This window comes from Ictidomys tridecemlineatus, chromosome 7 (assembly GCF_052094955.1).
Source record: "Ictidomys tridecemlineatus isolate mIctTri1 chromosome 7, mIctTri1.hap1, whole genome shotgun sequence".
In the NCBI taxonomy this organism is placed as follows: domain Eukaryota; kingdom Metazoa; phylum Chordata; class Mammalia; order Rodentia; family Sciuridae; genus Ictidomys; species Ictidomys tridecemlineatus.
This window is the reverse complement of record NC_135483.1, coordinates 10,116,667-10,136,996: the sequence shown is the minus strand read 5'-3', so window position 1 is coordinate 10,136,996 and position 20,330 is coordinate 10,116,667.

The following is a 20,330-nucleotide window of genomic DNA, read 5'->3' as shown; positions in this document are numbered from 1 at the left end:
AACAAAACAACTAACTAGAAAATTGAATTTTAAAATGATAATTTACTATAGCTAGCCTAAAGTATATGTGGGAACAAAATTCAGAATATCTGATTCTAAGGCCTACATTCAAACACTCTGTGAGAATATCATTGTCATATACAACTGGATATCAAGTTAAAATAACATTCAGGAGTGGTGAAGATATCTTTAAAGAAACACAAATTGAGAGAGTGGATTACTTATAGATTCTTGCAGATCTAACAGCAAGTCAATTAAAATCCCAGGACTAGATGGATTCTCAGCCGAGCTCTACAATAGATTCAAAGAAGAATCAACACCAGTACTCCTCAAAGTACTCCATGAAATAAAAAGGAGGGAACCCTTCCAAACTCATTCTATGAAGCTAGAATCACCCTGATACCAAAGCCAGACAAAGACCCATTAAGGAAAAAAAACTTCAGACCATATCCTTGATGAACATAGATGCAAAAATTCAATAAAATTTTGACAAATCACACACAAAAACATATTAAAAAGATAGTGCACCACGATCAAGTGGATTTTATCCCAGGGATGCAGGGTTGGTTCAACATATGGAAATCAATAAACATAATTCATCATATTAATAGACTTAAAAACAAGAATCATATGATCCTCTCAATAGGTGCAGAAAAAGCATTTGACAAAATAGAGCACACCTTCATGTTCAAAACACTAGAAAAACTAGGGATAGTAGGAACATACCTCAACATTGTAAAAGCTATATATGTAAAGCCCAAGGCCAGCCTCATTCTAAATGAAGAAAAATTGGAAGCATTCCCACTAAAAACTGGAATGAGACAAGGATGTTCTCTTTCACCACTTCTATGCAACATCATCCTTGAAACTCTAGCCAGAGCAATTAGACAGAAGAAAGAAATTAAAGGGATACAAATAGGTAAAGAAGAACTCAAACTATCACTATTTGCTGATGACATGATTCTATATCTAGAAGGTCAAAAAAATTCCACCAGAAAACTTCTAGAACTAATAAATGAATTCAGCAAAGTAGCAGGATATAAAATCAACACCCATAAATCAAACACATTCCTATACTTCAGTGAAGAATCCACTGAAAGAGAAATTAGGAAAACTACTCCATTCACAATAGCCTCAAAAAACAAACAAACAAACAAACAAACAAAAAACCCTGGGAATCAATATAACAAAAGAGGTGAGAGATCTCTACAATGAAAACTACAGAACACTAAAGAAATAAATTTTAGAAAACCTCAGAAGATGAAAGATTTCTCATGCTCCTGGATAGGCAGAATTAATATTGTCAAAATGTCCATACTACCAAAAGCGTTATACAGATTTAATGCAATTACTATTAAAATCCCAATAACATTTTTTCATAGAATTAGAAAAATCAATCATGAAATTTATTTGAAAAAAATAAGAGACCAAGAATAGCTAAAGCATTCCTTAGTCAGAAAAGTGAAGCAGGAGGCATCACAATACCAGACCTTAAACTCTACTACAGAGCTATAGTAACAAAACCATCATTGTCATCAAAATAGACTTGTAGACCAATGGTACAGAATAGAGGACACAGAGACAAACCCACATAAATATGGTTATGTTATACTAGACAAAGGTATCACAAATACTCACTGGAAAGGATAGTCTATTCAATAAATGGTTCTGGCAAAACTGGAAATCCATATGTAGCAAAATGAAATTAAATCTCTCTCTCTCTCACCCTGCACAAAAATCAACTCAAAGTAGATGAGAGACTTAGGCACTAGAACAGAGACCCTGTGCCTAGCAGAAGAAAAAATAGGCCCAAATCTTCACCATATCAGCCTAGGATCTGACTTCCTTAACAAGACTCCTAAAGTGCAAGAAGTAAAATCAAGAATTAATAAATGGGATGGATTCAAATTAAAAAGCATTTTCTCAACAAAAAAAAATAATTAATAAAGTGAGGAGAGAGCCTATAGATTGTGAGAAAATCTTTACCACATTCACCTCCAATAAAGCATTAAGCTCTAGAATATATAAACATCAAAAAATAATAATAACCAATCAATAAATGGTAAGGAACTGAACAGACACTTCACAGAAGAAATACAATTGGTCAGCAAATATATAAAAAAGTGTTCAACATCTCTAACAATTAGAGAAACGCAAATCAAAACTAAGATTTTATCTCACCTCTGTCAGTGGCAATCATCAAGAACATAGGCAACAATAAATGCTGGTGAGGATGTGGTGAAAAAGGTACACTCATACATTGCTGATGGGACTGCAAAATTGGTGCAACCACTTTGGAAAGCAGTATGGAGATTCCTTAGAAAACTGGGAATGGAATCACCATTTGACCCAGCTACCCCACTCCTTGGTTTATACCCAAAGGACTTAAAATCTGCATACTATAGTGACACAGACACATCCATGTTTATAGCAGCTCAATTCACAATATCTAGACTATGGAACCAACCTAGGTTCCCTCAATAGATGAATGGATAAAGAAAATGTGATATTTTATACACACACACACACACACACACACACACACTCAATGGAATATTATTCAGCTTTAAAGAATAATAAAATTATGGCATTCGCCAGTAAATGGTTGGAGTTGGATAAAAAAAATGTGGCATCTATACACAATGGAGTACTATACAGCAATAAAAAACGACAAAATCATAGAATTTGCAGGAAAATGGATGGCACTAGAGCAGATTATGCTTAGTGAAGCTAGTCAATCCCTAAAAAACAAATACCAAATGTCTTATTTGATATAATGAGAGCAACTATGAACAGAGCAGGGAGGAAGAGCAGGAAGAAAAGATTAACATTAAACAGAGACATGAGATGGGAGGGAAAGGGAGAGAAAAGGGAAATTGCATGGAAATGAAGGGAGACCCTCATTGCTATACAAAATTACATATAAGAGGTTGTGAGGGGAATGGGAAAATAAACAAGGAGATAAATGAATTACAGTAGATGGGGTAGAGAGAGAAGATGGGAGGGGAGGGGATGGGGGATAGTAGGGGATAGGAAAGGTAGCAGAATACAACAATTACTAATTGGGCATTATGTAAAATTGTGGATGTGTAACCGACGTGATTCTGCAATCTGCATTTGGGGTAAAATTGGGAGTTCATAACCCACTTCAATCTAATGTATGAAATATGTCAAGAGCTTTGTAATGTTGTGAACAACCAATAAAAAAAAGAAATAAAAAAAAGAAAAAAAAATATCATGCTAAGCGAAATAAGCCAATCCCACAAAACCAAAGGCCAAATGTTTTCTCTAATATGCAAATGCTAATTCATAGTAAGGGGAAGAATAGCATTACCTTAGATTAGGTAGAGGGAAGTGATAGGAGGGAAGGGGAGGGGATGTTGGGATAGAAAAGATAGTTCAATGAAACATACTCTATTACTGTATGTGTATATATATGACTGCATGACCAATATGATTCTGCAACATGTACATGCAGAAAAATTAGAAATTATATCCCATCTATGTATGATATATCAAAGTGCATAAATACATTCTACTGTCATATATAACTAATTAAAACAAATTTAAAAATTTAAAAAAAGGAAATAATAAAGTTAAGGAGAAGAACTAGAATGCAATGTTAAAAAGCAAAGATCAAGTTAGAAATATTAGTAAATTATCTTAAAATGCACTTCTACTATGTATTGAGATTTTATGACAGGGTTAACTTAGATGACATTCTCAGTGAAGATGAGGGTACATTAGAGTTGCTGTATTTTACACTGTAATGGGAGCTTATAAAGAAAGCAGAAATTTAAGAAATAAATGCCAAAACTTTCCCATATTTGATAAATACCATTAATCATCAGCTCCAAGGTGTTCAGTGAATCCAGAAGTATCAACACAGGAAGAACTTCACCTAAACACATTACAGTTGAATTGCTAAAAGACCGAAGTAAAGAGAAAATACTGAAGTCAGCAAGAGAAAACAGCTCATCATGTGCAGAGAAGCAGTGATACAGCTGCCTGAACTCTCATCAGGAAGGGTAGAGGCAGAAGACAGCACAAGGACATTCAAATTGATGAATGAGAAAAAGCCAGTGGAAGTTGAGGAACTGATCTATTTCCTCTAAGATGTTGAATTTATGACTGCAAATGTGTTCATATTTTATCTTTATTACTTGTTTAATGACTGGAGTAGCATAATGATAGTCCTATTTCATTCCTGATATTGGTGATTTGTGTCTTTGCTCTTCATTTTTTGATAGATGCTTATCAATCCTATTGATCTGTTAATGAATCATCTTTTTGTGTTATTAAATTTTGTATTGTTTTCCTATTTTCCATTTTACTGATCTGTGTTTTGGTCCTGGTTATTTCTTTTTGCTTCCTTGGCATTTATTTTGCATTTTCTCTACAGTTGGGGTTAAGAAGTTAGGTTATTGATTTGAAGTCTTTTCTCATTTCCAGCGTAAGCATTTAGTGCTATAAATTTTCCTTCCAGTATGACTGTAGCCCTGTAAATTCTGTCATATGTATTTTTGTTTCCATTTAGTGATGTATAATTTTTATTTCCTCCTAGACTTCCTTTTTTACCCAGGGATTGTTTGTGTTTTTTAAGCTCCACGTACTTAAACATTTTCCCATTGTCTTTCTGTCACTGCTGCTATGTTGACTTCATCATGGCCAGTGAATATAGTCTGCAATGCATAAAGTATTAACATAATATAATGTGTGTGTGAATGTCTATGTATATATAGGCACACACATTATACTATATTATATAAAGTAATTTCCGTTACTTTAGGTTTACTAAGGATTACTCTGCAGCATCTCATACCCTTGCAACTAGCAGCCTCCTTAGGATTGCTTCTGCTTCCTGTTACAAGAGCCCTCATGATACCACACTTCTCTTCCTCTGCCTTCTCCCCATTCAGGTCAAAGTAATTTTTTTTTCCAAATTACAAATGCTATCACTCTTTTCCAAAACCCTTCATGAGTTCTCATTACCCGTAAGTCCAAGCACCAGCATGATTCCCCCACACCCATACAGGAAGACTCTGCCCATGTAAATGAAAACACATTTAACCTGTATGATCAGTGACAACTCCTTGAATCTAACCATTAAGGACAGCTTCTTCAGGAAGCATGCCTCTGAAGCCAGCTAATAAGTGACATCCTCACTCTTTGCTTTTCTCATCATTTGATCACAATCCAGACACTGAATGGTAGTCTCTCCTACCCTGAGATCCTCCACAATCTCCCCCTACCTTTCTCACCAGCCTCCTCCCTTGACACTCACTGATTTCCACTTTGTCATCAAGTTGCAATAAAGCACCAGCAATCTTTTTTATTTTGTATTTTTTCTCGTCCCTATAACTTAACTCTACCCTCTTCTGCTAAAAATATGTCTCTGCAAGTTTCTGCCTGGACAATTTAACTCATATGGTGGAGATCAGCCCGAGAATGTCTCTACTACCAGGTTGCCTTTCCTGACTGCCTACCTCATGAACTCTTCCTGATGATGCTCCCCCACATCTCACATATACACCGCTAAATGACAACATCGGTCACTGGGTATCTGCAGTTATTCATACTTCTATGTATTCCTCACTAAACTGTAAATCTTCAGGCAAAGAGCAATGCTTTTTTTTTTTTTTTTTGCCTTTGAATCATTAGCACTTACTAAGTTCCAAATGAATGTTTTGATAAAAACACTCCTATAGTGAGCCTCTTTATTCCTTCAATAAACAGACATGTAAACTACCATGATAATGTGGAAAATCCCCTATAAATACAAATTCAACAGCAGTGGCTGCTCCATATTTTCTTCAAAGGATGGATAGTTTAAGAATTGAAACCATCTCTTTGCAAGGGAAATTGGGGATTTTTTTCTTGAGATATGGAAAGATCATGGCTTATATTTAGATTATTTCATATAAAAACATTTAAGATTGCTTGGGGAAGAGAAGGGATTTAATGGGGACCGCAAATCCCCTCTCCATACATGCCCCAAACTATCCTGGCACAGCCACTATTGAGCAAGATGTCAGCAAATGGAAGATTACAAGCAAAGAGGAGAAGTCAGCAGTTCTGCTCCAACAAGGTGAGATTTGAATCAGGAGTCCATTTGGAACTGAGAAGAGAAAATGCCTCTTGCTGTGCTCTTGGGATGCCAGATGGATGGATTACTAATAACTGGCCTGAATCCTTCTGTCAGGCTAGTGCTGCTTGAAAAGGTATCAGTGCAGTAGACAAAGATGTTTTTCTCTTTCTTCTGAGGGCTGCCTACTTACCTCCCAGCTTCCATGTAGATTGGAGAAAGACAGGCAAAGGACAAAGCTTATATATAGCAAATCTAAAGTAGTAGAAATTACCATGTGTGTGTGTGTGTGTGTGTGTGTGTGTGTGTGTGTGTGTGTAGTGTAGTGTATGCAATACATATGCTTCCACAAGTAGAAGGACCTTCCACCTCTCAACTTTTACTCTATTCAAGATGAATTATGGACTTATTGCTTTCAAAAATTTAGTCACTTACTTGTATACTAGGGTATATTGGTTGATTATTTAAATAAATGTATGACACTGTCATAATTTTTCAAAAAAGCAAAAATATAAGAAAGAAAAGATAAAGAAAGAGTAGAGCTTATTCTATTTATAGTACCAAAAAAATTACTGACTTCTGATAGATGGTAACTGGCTATTATGACACTTGTTATGAAAGCTAAAAGGCAGCCTTGTCCTTTGCCTATGTTTGTAAGAATAAGTTGATCCCTGCTCTGTAGAGGCTTAAGAGCTCACAGTTTGCTTATTTTAGAGCAATTATCACAGTAGTAGGAATACATTTATATTCATATATATATATAGCAACTTATTCTTTAAAAAAGAAATCAATCTTTTATGTTCAAAAACTTGATATTAAATCTTTTGTTACTTAAATTTAGCATTGAGAGATTCTCAGGAGTATGCTTTGAGAGTATGAATAGGATTTCTCACTAGAGGGAGAATCACACAAAAAAGGCAGGATAAGCTGGGTAATTGTAAGTCTTCCCATATGTCTAGAGACCTGAGCATAGAATGAACAGTAGTGAAACAAATTCAAGATATGTGCACACATCTATGCAAACCTCAGATCAAGGTCAACCTTATGTCTCATTATAAGGAATACCATGGGAACCCCTGAAAACTGTAAGTAGAAGAGACGCCTCCTAAGATGTGACTTTTAGAAGATACTAGGTGTTATGGTTTGGATATGAGGTGTCCCTGCAAAAACCTCATGTGTTACTGTAGAAATGTTCAGAGGGATTAGATTATGAAAGCCATCACCTAATTAGTGCATGAATTCATTTGCTGGGTTAATAATACTAGATGACTGGGTAGACACCTCAGGTGGTGGAGCGTGGGACTGGAGGAAGTAGGTCATGGGGGGCACCTCCAGGGATTCTGTTTCTTGACTCCTCTCTCTTCCTCTCTGCTTCCTGGCTGTCATGAGCTGGGCAGCCTTCCCCACATGCCCTCCCTGATGGTCTACCTCCCCTCAGGCCCAGAGCAGTGCAGTTGGCCAACCATGGACTGAACCTCTGAAACCATGTGCTCAAAGTAAACTTTTCCTCCTCTAAGTTTTTGTCAGGTACTTGGGTCACAGCAATGAAAAGCTGACTGTACACTATGGTCTCCAAATCAACATGCATTTTAACAGGCTTCCCCACCACAGCTTAGGAAGTAAGGACCCCTCTACCTTCAAACAAATAATAAGTGCTACTCCACAGCACTCCAGTGAAACCTGTCCAGCCCCTCTTCCCCTTACCTCCTGCCCAAATCCTGTAGTCTGTTTTCTGTCATGTGACTTAGTCAATGCCCCTCTGTCAGTCCTTCCAGGTTAATGCTACCTGTCGACTAGTTTGACTAGTTGACAACATTTAAAGTAGGATTTCAATTTTATGCAGCTCTCCTTTATTTACACATTCTGCAAGCTGGGGTTCTGTGTGACACCACCACATACATACAATATGTTTGTGAAATACAAACATATCCACAATCAGCCTTCAAACTGATTAAAGAAGAGTAAGACTGAAGGCAATTGGATTAACTTCCATATTTGAATAATGGTATCGAGCTGTTTTTTTTTCCCTCAGAAGAAGAATATTCCAACTCAATAGTATTATCATCATTTCCATTTTACAGATAAAAAACTGAAGGTCAGAGAGATTAAGTAATCGGTCCATGTTTGGGGTAATTACACATACAGCTAGGATACAAACAATGCTCTTATAAGCAGATTCTCAGCTACAATGCCACATTTTGAAAATTATAGTGAAGATACAGCGTCGAGAGATGTTTTCTCTGAGATGAATGAAGAGAAGGGGCTTTGCCTGAGCAATCATTTTTGGTAGCAAGTGCAGGACCTAGTATATTGCTTTCCTGATGGTGCTCCTATTTCAGGAAATGACCACAGGGAGAAGATATCCCTGGATCCCATCAGGGATAAAAACACAATAGGAGTGGGAAGTTCAGCTATGATGCAAAGAGAATCTGACAACACGATTTGCAGTGAAAATAAGAGTCCTGGTGTGAAGACAGATGCCAGACCTTCTCATGCCCTGTCCTCTTTCCCTTCAGGCAGCAGGATCTTTCTAAAGCATGTCAATGATCACGCTGCTGCTCTCTCCGTACTTTTCAGCATCACCTGCAAGGACCTCAGGCCCTATTGGACACATCTGAGGATTGTTTAAACTCAGTAACTCAGTATCACCTGGGCTTCTTTTTTTTTTTTTTTTTTGTACCGGGGATTGAACTCAGGGGTAACTCGACCACATCCCCAGCCCTATTTTGATTTTATTTAGAGACAGAGTCTCACTGAGTTGCTTAGCACCTCATTTTTGCTGATCATTTTGAACTCATGATCCTCCTGTCTCAGCCTCCCGAGGCACTGGGATTTAGGTATGTGCCACTGTGCCTGGCTTCAACTGGGGATCTTGTTGCAAAGCAGATTGTGATTCAGAGGGTCCAAGATGGGATCTGGAATTCTGCATTTCTGCACTGACATTCTGCACTGCATGCTGCTGGTCCACAGACCACATTTGACTGCTGCTTGCTGAGGTTCAAAAGAGCTTGGAGGCCTAATTCCAACCTCCCTCTGCTGCTCTAAGAACAATATACTCTATTCTGAACCCCCAGGTGCCAGAGTCTGCCAAGGTCTATACGGCCTTGATGCTTTATCTTGTATGTGCCACTTCCTCTTCTTGGAACTTTCTTTATGAAGCTAACTCCTTACATTTTCACGTCTCTGCTTAGGTGTTGCTTGTTCCAGAAGCCATCCAGATTTCTCTAAGACTAAGCTGGTCTCTATCCTTTTGTCCCAAAGTATCCTGTGCTGTACCTCTCAATGCACTGAATTATAGCTATCAGTTTAGCAATGTATCACCATTGTCTGTGACATCTATCTTGTTCCCTCTTCATGCTATTCTTCTCTCATCCTCAATACTCAACAAATAAGACTTAAAAGAGAAGGGTAAAGGAGGAGTGTATCCTCGTAACAGAGGTAGCCTCCATCTGAGGTCTACTCATAGACAGGTGGGGCCCCGTTACTGGTCACTGTTCAGGACCAGCCTGCAGGAGATAGGAAACGGAGGTCATGCAGTATAGGGCTCTACTGGTCATGGTGAGAGCTCCTCTTTGGAGCCACTCTAATAATCTATCAGTATGAGCTGAATGGAAGACCAGTCCCTATTCTAGGCCAGCCTGCAGTTAAGGAGAGTTGGAAGAGAGGCCTGGCTGGGGTCACTGTGGCAAATGGTCCTCATGAGGAATCTAGATATGTCTGGTCTGGAACATGTTGTCTTAATAATGCCCCCAGACGAGGAATTGGGATGATGGAGTGGGATGCATCCCACCTCTGTTGGGATGCATCCTGAATCTTTTAGGTCCCATCCCAATAGGAAAGGCTATCAGAGGACCTGCTACAGGCACTGAAGTAATTAGGCATAGGAAATAGGATTGGACAGAATGAAGGATGAGAATTAATGAAAAGCTTTCCTGCAAGAATTTTCTAATAAAAACACTCCAGAAGGAAATAAGATGCCTAGTGAGAAAAACCATTTGCTTAAAAGTATAAATAAATTCTATTGTGGGTGCAAAATGTTTAATTAGAGGGTTTCAGCCTTCATAATTCAAATGAAGACAAAGAAAGAAGAAGATAGGGGAGGTTTTGTTCCTCTTAAGTAGTTACCTGTGCCTAACACAGCATCTGGCACAAGGAAGATGCTCGTGAATATTTCTTAAATTAAATATAGTTAACAGAAATCATGAGGACATTAGGTCCTCTTTATTTCTATTTCAAGTGATTGCTTACATGAAATAGAATCTAGGAGAAAGAAGAATTAATGTCTCTCATTCTGAAAAAAGTAATTCTTACTTTCATGGTGTATTTCAGGTTTTAAAACTATTATCCCATTTTTACTTTCATAACAAATCTTCAAGGTAGATTGACTCACATAGGCCCAGTTTTAAATTTTAATAAATGTATTTGTTATTTCTAAAGTCACCCAGACCAATGTTGTCCCCACTATCTGGTTTACTCTGTTTCCTTTATCTAGAAGGAGTTTAAACCTGTAACACACTCCATAACTGTCCCAATGTCATAGCCTATAGTGAAAGGTGTTCTATGATACAGCTTTATGAAATTCATTATTGCTTCTAGAACAGAGATGGCTTAAAGGTATTGTCCATTAGTCTTCTTTGCACATTTCCATCTAATTATACTTTCTCAGACATTCTTCCTATTTCAACCACAAGAACTTAGAATTATTTTTGTACCACTACTAAAAATTTTAGCACATTTTGTCTGTCTTTCATCTACTTTTTCAATAACAAATGCTGCAGATTCACAGAGGCCACGTTTCCAGTGCACTCCTAACCAGTGTAAGTCACATTGCACTCTTATTTGCTCTTCTTTCTTATCCACAATTGGTTTAATCTTACCTTTATTCATCTTCTGGTATAATCTTATCCCCTACTCACCTTTCTTCAGGAACTGGCAAAATTATAAAAGGTAGCATTTTAAAAACATTTATTATTATTCTCTAAATGTTCATCAAAGGTTTGATCACCAGGTGAATTCATTTCTTTTTATTATTCTGTACAGTGTTTCTCTAATTATTCTATAAACTGTTTCACCTATGAAAAATATAGATTCCCAGTATGGAGAATCCTGTCTGCTAAAAACCCTCCTCTATATTATGAAGTCAAGAGTATATGGAATATCAGTGAGCTTCACTGAGACACACATTCTCTTTTAGGACAGAAATTTCTAGAAGGCTTACAGATAATTATACTACAAAGAAATTGTTGATGTTAAAGAAACAGTTCTAAGGTCTAACATTTTGACAAATGTTAACCACCCTCTTCATATTGGATCCAACATCTGACTAAGACTCATCTTGGGAACCAATTGGAGAATGTGTTTATTAACCGGTTATCACCCACACACTTCAATTGCTAGAGCTAAAATGCTGCCAATTCACCAGTGACTCTTGCAAATTGGTGTTTGTCCTTGGCAAGACTCAACCTGAGTCATATCTCCTTGTTTGTATATTCAGATTGACTAATTTAAGTCCTCATCTGAGAAAATTAGATTTTTGTCATGATGAATTTGGATGGATATGTAAAATTAACTAGCAGAGTCTGTCTCTAACATAGAACCCTGATATCTGTTGAAATATCCTACCTGGATATTGAGCATTGCTTTTATTCTGTAATTTAAGCTTCATTGGATTCAATTGATACTTATTCAATAATTCATCAAACTTCATTGCATGTGTTATACAAGATGCTGTGCTACTTTTCTTTGGACTTTCAAATTTATTTTTATTAATTTAATTTATTTGTGCATTATAATTATACATAATTGTGGAATTTATTAGGCCATATTCATATATGATAGACATCTATTCAGACCTTTGTCTATCTTCCTTTTTTGGCGGTACTTCTACTGAATACTCAACACTTGCTAGCCCAGTGTTTTGTTACTGAACAACATTCCCCAGCCCTTGTGCTAGGTAGTTTTAAATTCTAGTTGCACCATCCAAATGGACCTGGAAGCATTCCCTTCCTTTATATCATAAAGGGAAACTGTGCTCAGTCAACAGGTTACCTCAGAGTATTTGTAAAATGATACCTCCAAGAGAGGTATGAGCAAAATGTTGTGGAAAGAAAGGAGGGAAGTTATTGACTCCAGCTGACATAATCAAGGAAGGGACCCTGAAGAGGTGGAGCTTATAGTGAATGCTGCAAAGATATGTAGGACTTCGGTAGATTGAAAGGAAGCAAAGGGTGAGGGAGCATAATGAGTGGAAAGAGGGATGTGGAAGATGCTTGTGCAATGGCAAGGGAGATGACCACAGCCCACAGCCGCTGCTACCATTCCAAAGACATTACTATTACTACTCTCAGAACTATGCCTGTGACCTTGGAGACTACAACTACTTACTGCTACTATTTATGCATGACACAGTGTGTTAGAGAAAGGGACTGGCCCCTTCACAAGTGAAGGATTGCTTTCAACTGCTAAAGTAAGCAATAGTGCCTAAAAATCTCAGGAGAGGCTGTCATTGTACATATCATATGCATGCATGCAAATGTCCAGATCTGATGGCATGAATTTTTTGGGCCTCTTACAGAGTATTAAGCTTCTTATGTTTTGATTTGAAAGATCAATTAATCTTAGTCCAAATACAGATATCACTAAATGTTGAGATAAAAAAAAATGGACAAACCATCTTGGACAGGCACAAGCAAACAAAAGACAAAGAAATAAACAATGAGCATTCTTTGGTCCTATCTACACAGTTAAGAATTAAATATAAGTTTACAGTTTGGTCTAAGCAGAGAGGTCCAGTCTCATCACTGGGGTGCACTGGCCTTCTTTGCTCTCCTCTAATAAAAATATAGTTCTCCAAAAGGTAATCTCAGACTCATAAGGACCAAACTGCCTCAGCTCTGGAGGTGGGGAGGTGCCAGAGAGTGAAATCTCAGCAGAGTCAACATAGGACTCATGAGCCTGGTGTTCTCTGCCCATCTGCCTACCTAAGCAATGTCCATGTACCAATATACCACAGTGGATCCTGCCAATGTATATAATTATAATGCACCAATTAAAATAATCTATAGTAATAATAACAGATGGGAGATCAGTTGAGTAGAGCAAGTAGATCAGGGGAGGAGGAGGAGTGGGAAAAGGAAAGTACTGGGAATAAGATTGATCCAATTATGTTATGTGCATAATGAATTCCACTATTATATATAATTAGAATGCACCAATACAAATTATATATCAAATTAAAAAGAGAATTAGAAAGGAAGTTAAATGGAGCTTTATATTATCCTAATTTGAAATAAACCATAAATAAATATTTTAGAAACAAGCTTAGCTCTGTGGAGAGTTCAGTTCTATTTACCTTCTCAACATCTTAAGCTATCCCTTAGGAGCAGATTAATGTTTGGAATGCAATCAATTTGTAACGTCTTAGTGAAGGTGAGGTATTAGAGTGTGGGCTGCTCCTGTTCTGGAAGGGGGCTCAGGACAAACATACTATGGCACAGCTGGAACTTAGGAAGCATTACTCCTTCTGTTCACATCTCCTCGTGGTGGGAGAGTGCCTTGGGAGTCTGCCCTAGAGGGAGATGTGAAAAAGATACTTGGACACAGTCCATGTCTGAATAAAATCAGCTCTGGTGGGTTCTGGCCCAGCTTGCTGGGTGAGTGCAGGCTTATTTTTGGGCAGAGGGCAGGGGGTGTAGGACAAGAGCCTTATGGTTAAAAGCAATAGACTTGGCCTTGTTCTGTCTTCAGGTCACATTTCTTTTCAGAAGCCTCACAGGAGGATAGGAGTTGAGGATGTGGGAGGTCCAGAGGTCTGGCCAAATGCCAGTTCATTATCCAGTGACCTCAGAAAGTGGCTTAGAAAAACATGACATATATAACCAGGAGAGCCACACAAAAGAGAGAAAACTGACAGTCCTTGTAGGTCACAGTCCCTCCCTGAGGGGACAGTGAGATAATCTCCTGTCTTGATCTATTCATCAGGAAAATCTGAATAAGGATTTCTAATACAGCAATAACAATGATTATTTTCAGGAATGCTATTATGAATAACAGTGTTATGAATAATAATTTTTATAAGTATTATGGATTATAACAGGGAAAGCATAAATGTAGTCATTACTCTGTCAATGGCCACTTCAGAACTAATTATTTTTTTAATTAGCTGTGAAAATTCTAGTTGCACCATCCAAATGGACCTGGAAAATGGTGGAAAGAAGTTCCGACTCATCAGAAAGAGTCCAGTTTCGAGAGCCCTTTGCAGCCTTTCAAGTGAAACTCTGTAAACTTTCATTTGGAACCGATTGTGTAGCAGTTAATAAAGAACCTTGATGACTAACCCATCTGAGTGGTTTAGTGACAAGCCCAGCTGCTCAAGAGGAAAGCTAATAGCTCCCTGGACAGTTCTGACTTAAAGGTTAATGCATTCAGTATCCAACTTTGAAGTTACAGACAAGTAACCAGAATTTTCTCATTTTCAAATAATGGAGAGTCACCAAAAGACATGGAAAACACTTGAAGATTCAGGAAACATTACTGGAACTAAAGTAGATTCCAGGAAAGAGCACTATAGCACAGAAGCAGCTCAGTAGAAGGGGTAGAATATGAGCTCCAGGAGCCATGCGTCTAGTAGGGAATCCTCCCTGCTCTGTGACACACTAGGCACGGAATCATCACCACTCAGAATCTTCTGAACTTGGACTTCATCGTTTGAAAGATGATTGCAATAATCATTGCTCTGTGGGATAATGCAGAAAGGACTAGTTTTACATTCCTCCTGAATTCTTGCTTTTTTGCAAGGTGATTTTGCAGCACTTCCTATGAAGAGGTGAGGCCCATTTCTCTGCTTCTGGAATCAGGTTGGCCTCTGACTTGCTTTAGACAATGCAGGGAAAGATGCTTTGTGCAGTTCTCACCCCAGATGGCAAGAGAATCTGCATACTTCTGCTTACACTCTTGGAACCCCGCTACCACTATGGGAACAAACCGGGGTTACCCTGCCGATGATCAGCTATATATGTTGCAGTCACCTTTGTCACCCTCCAAGTGACAGCTAGCTACTGCGCAATTACATGAGAGAAGCCATCTGTGTTGGTTATCTATTGCTGCAAAAATTTCAACCCCAAAACTGAGTGACATTTTGAAATTTTAATTATTTCTTGCAATTATTGGTGTTGATTGAGCTCAGCTGGGTTCTTCTGTTGCACATGATGCTGGCTGAGATCTCAGTCGTTGTGGTAGCTCTGCTGGACTAGAAAGCCCTGGAGGGCTCACTCACGTCTGGATGTCTGGTGCTTCTGTGGGGAAGGCTTTGGTGCTGGGGCAGCCTCCCCTCTTAATTGCCTTAAGGCATCTCTATGTGACCTTTATATTGTATCTCCACATTTTATTTCCAGCTGATTTTCTTATATGGCAACTCAAGGTTTTCAAAAGGGCAAACATGGAAGCTATCAGAATTCTTAAAGGTATACTTCAAATTGGCTCAATGTCACTTTTTCTGCATTGTATTGGTGAAAGTGAGTCATGAGACCAGCCTGATTGGGTGTGAGAGAGCATGGTAGGAGGGCATAGAAACCAGAGGCACAGTTCATCCAAGGCCATCCCGTGACATCTAGCAGCCACATTGCCATGGGCAACCCTGGCCTATGCACCAACTAACTTGAAACACGTGAATAAATCCAATCCAAATCAAACCTGACACTGATTAGAACAACAAACCAGGTACGCCCAGCCAAACATGCTGACCCATAGAAATATGAGCTTAATATGTTATGGTTATTATGAAGCATTTGCTAAATAATTTACTGTAACTGATATGTCAAAACATAAGAACAGAGGGGGCATAGATCAGAGGTAGAGTGTATGCTCTGCATACTCAAGACCTGGGTTCAGTCGGCTGCACACACAAAGACTGTAATATTGCAATATATATACATATATGTATTGCATATATTTACATTTCATATGTATGTTGTATACATGTACATTCCATGTATTTGTATGCATATGGAAAAGAAATATGAAGAAATATAAAGGGAAACATTTAGAGTCTGTCTTATATATATTTTAGAGGCCATTACCTTTTAATATTAATTGCAAGTTAATAGTGTTTACATGAGCGGTCATTGAAGACAATAGCTTTTTTTAGCATGACAATTTGGAAAAGTGTTTCTGCCTAAATCAATATGAGAAAACTTTATTTGTCATCAGGTCATAATGTCAATGACACATATCCCCTCACGGTTTATTATAAATCACTGGGAATCCCTATTACCAATGTGATCAAGAAGTTATTAATCACATATTATATGCAAGGAGCTGAGAATAGCTTATCATTAGTTCTGGTAATAGCTATACTGGGAAAATCCTCTGTTTTCTTATAGATGAGGAAACTGAAGCTCTTTGAGAGTCACTGATATACTCTAGGCTACAGAGAGGAAAGGAAAAACTGGTAGGGCCAGAATTTGAAATGAAACAACAAACTCTCACACATTTTCTCCACGTTCTGTGACACTACTTTAGCTTCAATTTCCTTTCCAAAGGCTGCAGATGAAATGAGACAGCTAAAATAGTAGCAGAAAGAAAAGAAGATGCCACTGAATCCACAGAGAACGGGCAGCACATGGGCTTGCCTTCTGCCTCCAACACTCCATCATATTTCTGTTAGTGACCTCGCTATGCAAAACATCCAGGTTCAGGAATCAGAAATGGTCTCTGATAGCATGCTCTCCCTTACTCCAGCATGTCTGTGTTTTCCTTCTCAATTACGTCACTGCTAATCACCCACTGAACTCCCTTCTCCTTTCTATGTTGTGCTGCGTTCTAGATCCCATCACCCCAGCTGCAGTGGTTGTAACAGCCACTTAATGGGTCTCCCCTTTTCCACTTACTCCTACTGTGACCCAAAATGCATACAGCTTCCAAAAGAATCTCTTAGAAATGCAGAGATGATGAAACTATGTACCTGATCTAAATCACCAGTGGCTCCCAAGTCTACAGAGCAAAGCCCCAACTCAAAAGCTGGTATTTTCTACCTTTTACCACCTGGTCACAGTTGAAATTCTCAACCAAACCTTTCAGTACTCATTCTTAGAAGCCTGGGTAGGAAATAACCAGGTAACAGTGTTGGACATAAACATTCCAGCAAGAAATAATAATACAGGAAGGCCCAGAAACGAGAGAATTTACTTATTTGGAATTGTTTGATCTTGTAATAACCCGGATTTCCATTTCCTTATCTGTGAGTACATTGCCATCCACCTTTAATTATTGTAGAGAAAAGTGAATAGAATAAGAATTCTATTACATATATATGTATAAATATACACACATATAAATAAGAATCCTATTATATGTTATATATAATAGAATATATATAATAGGGTACTATATGGTTATATATAAACATATATGTAATATGTATTTTATAACATATACATACATACATTTACATATGTATTCATGTCAATATGCCACACACACACACACACACACACACACACACACACACACACACACAATAAACTTCAAGAAGACTTTAGACTTGAATATTGGCATTCCTGTCTAAATCATAATGGTTTCCAGTGTCTTGGCCTGACCACTACTTCTCAAGATGGTTTTTATTTACCTCCAGAATCCCTCGAGTATCTCTATGGCCATCAGGTACAGCCTTATAGTTCTCTGTTTCAGCATCTGCCCAGGGCCCTTATGTGGCCAAGGTACCCAGTCCCTAGAGCTGCATAAAGAATGGTACTGCAGTGAGATCAAACAGCTTCCTGGTGACCATGCTCAGTTCTCATGGAGGATGAGTTGAAAGATGCTCTGGGGCAGGGAAAGGAGAAGAACACCCCTCTCCCAAACTCAAAATTGCCCATAAAGGGTTAGACTACAGAATACAACTGCTTATGTCCTAAATGTCAGATTTCATAGGTGCTCAGTCATTCCTACTGCAGAGGAGGAATTTAACATATGATTGTCTCTGTCTTTCCTTGTCTTCACTTTCCTACCTTTCCTTGAAGATTGGGGTGGAGTTGGGGGCCTTCTTACAATAAAAAGAACATCCTATTAAATTCATGCCAATGTACCATGGGTTCACTTATCCGCTGGCTCTGAAAATAAACTCAGAACATTTTTGTACTTATTAGATAACCTAGTATCTGTATGTACAATTTCCAGTAGTTAGAAACTGTGCTTCCAATAAATACTGGGTAATTGAATAAAGTATACAAAAATAGAGTGAAATCTTACAATACACACACAAAGTTCAATAAGTATTTATTAAAATGCTGCTTCAATAATCTTCAGATCATTGCTGACAAAAGGTTGGTGAAGTATAACACTTGTTCTTAGGAAACCTCCAGTAAAGTACAGGGTTGCAGAACCTCAGCATTGTTGATATTGTTTGCCATGGGAGTCTCGATCTGTGCATCTCTGGCTTCTACTCACTAGATGCTATTAGCAACACTCCTAGATGCTATTAGCAATACTCCCTCAAATTGTGACAACTCAAAATCCCTGCAGTTATTGAACATCCTCTGAAATTAAGAGCTGAAAAGATTAAAAATCAAAGCATGCATGTAGTTCAAATTTTGGTGATTTGGGGAATGAGTCACTTTTTCTTTATGAAATATATAAGGTCAAATTGTAAGGGTGAAATAAAATAATATATGAAATTTCCTGGAACAAGGTAAATTGTAAATGAGTGTTAAAGTCTTTAATTCCTATGTGAAATACTTAGAAATAAAACAGGATGATAAAAAATTTAATCTACTTAGGAAAAAAATATATATCTGTCATCATTTCTTAGGCCTGGATCAACCAACATTATATCTTTGTTTGCAGAAGATTCTTAATAAATACTTGTTGAATTGAATACAAATGTAAGGTTTCATGACACAGTAAAATTTCGAAGATACAGGGATGAACTGGTGAGATAACAAAAGCAATAGACAGTGAAATAGTGTTCATTAAGGAAATATGTTCATGCAAAGGACACGGGATTTACTTAGTCAAGCCCAGCTTAAATGTTAGCCTACATGTCCTTTGTGAGTAACAAATTCAGTGAGTCTCATTTGTGTCATACGTAAATTGAGAATATCTATGATGAAGACCTATTAAGAAGCTTATACACATTGGTTAGAAATAAGAGTATAAAGTCAATTGATTGGAAATGTGTGGATGTATTTCTGAGCTCTCTAATCTGTTACAGTGGTCTGTGTGTCTGGTCGTACCAGCACCATGCTGTTTTGATTACTACAGCTTTAGAGAATATTAGAGAATAGTATTAATAGAATATTAGAGAATATTTAGAGAATAGTACAGTTGCCTTTGGCCTCATTCCTTTGCTCTAGATTGCTTTGGCCATTCAGGTGCTTAGTGATTCCATACAAAATTTGGGATTGCTTTCTCTATTTCTGTGATAAATGTCACTGGGATTTTCCTAGTGACAGCATTTAATCTGTAGATTGTTTTGAGTAGTATGGACATTTAAAAAATGTTAATTATTCTAATCCTCAAACAGAATGAACGCACGTTTATAGTCAATTGATTTTCAACCAAATGCTAAGAACACACAGTAAGGAAAGGGCAATCCCTTCAATCAGTGCTTCTTGGAATCTGGATATTCACATGCAAAAAATCAGATTAGACGCTTATCTCACACCATAAGCAACAATCAACTCAAATAAATCAAAAGCTTAAATTGAATACTGGAAACTATAAAACTATTAGAGGAAAATATTTGTGACATTGGTCTGGCAATGATTTGAGGGATATTACCCCCAAAGCATGGTAGCAACAGCAGAAGTAAGCATATAGGATTATACCAATCAATCCACAGAGTAAGGAGACAACCTGCAGAGTGGGAGCAAACAGGGTGCAACATCAAGATAAATAAGGACATCAGCCCAATCACAAAAAGTAAATACTATGATTCAAAAAACAGACAGAAGACTTGAACAGATGTTTCTCTAAAGAGGACACACAAATGACCAACATCAAGAGCAAAAAGTTTTCGAATCACTAATCTGCAGGGAAATGAATAGTGCTTACAAGGAGATATATCACCTCTCTTTGTAAGCACTATTGTCACAAGGAGGAAAGGACAGCGGTGTTGACAAGGAGGGAAAAGGGAACCTTGTACACTTTTGGTGGCAAAGTGAATTAGTACAGCCATTTCTGAAAACAATATGGAAGATCCTCAACAAGTTGAAAGTGAGAACTGTTATATAATTTAGCAATCTCACTACTG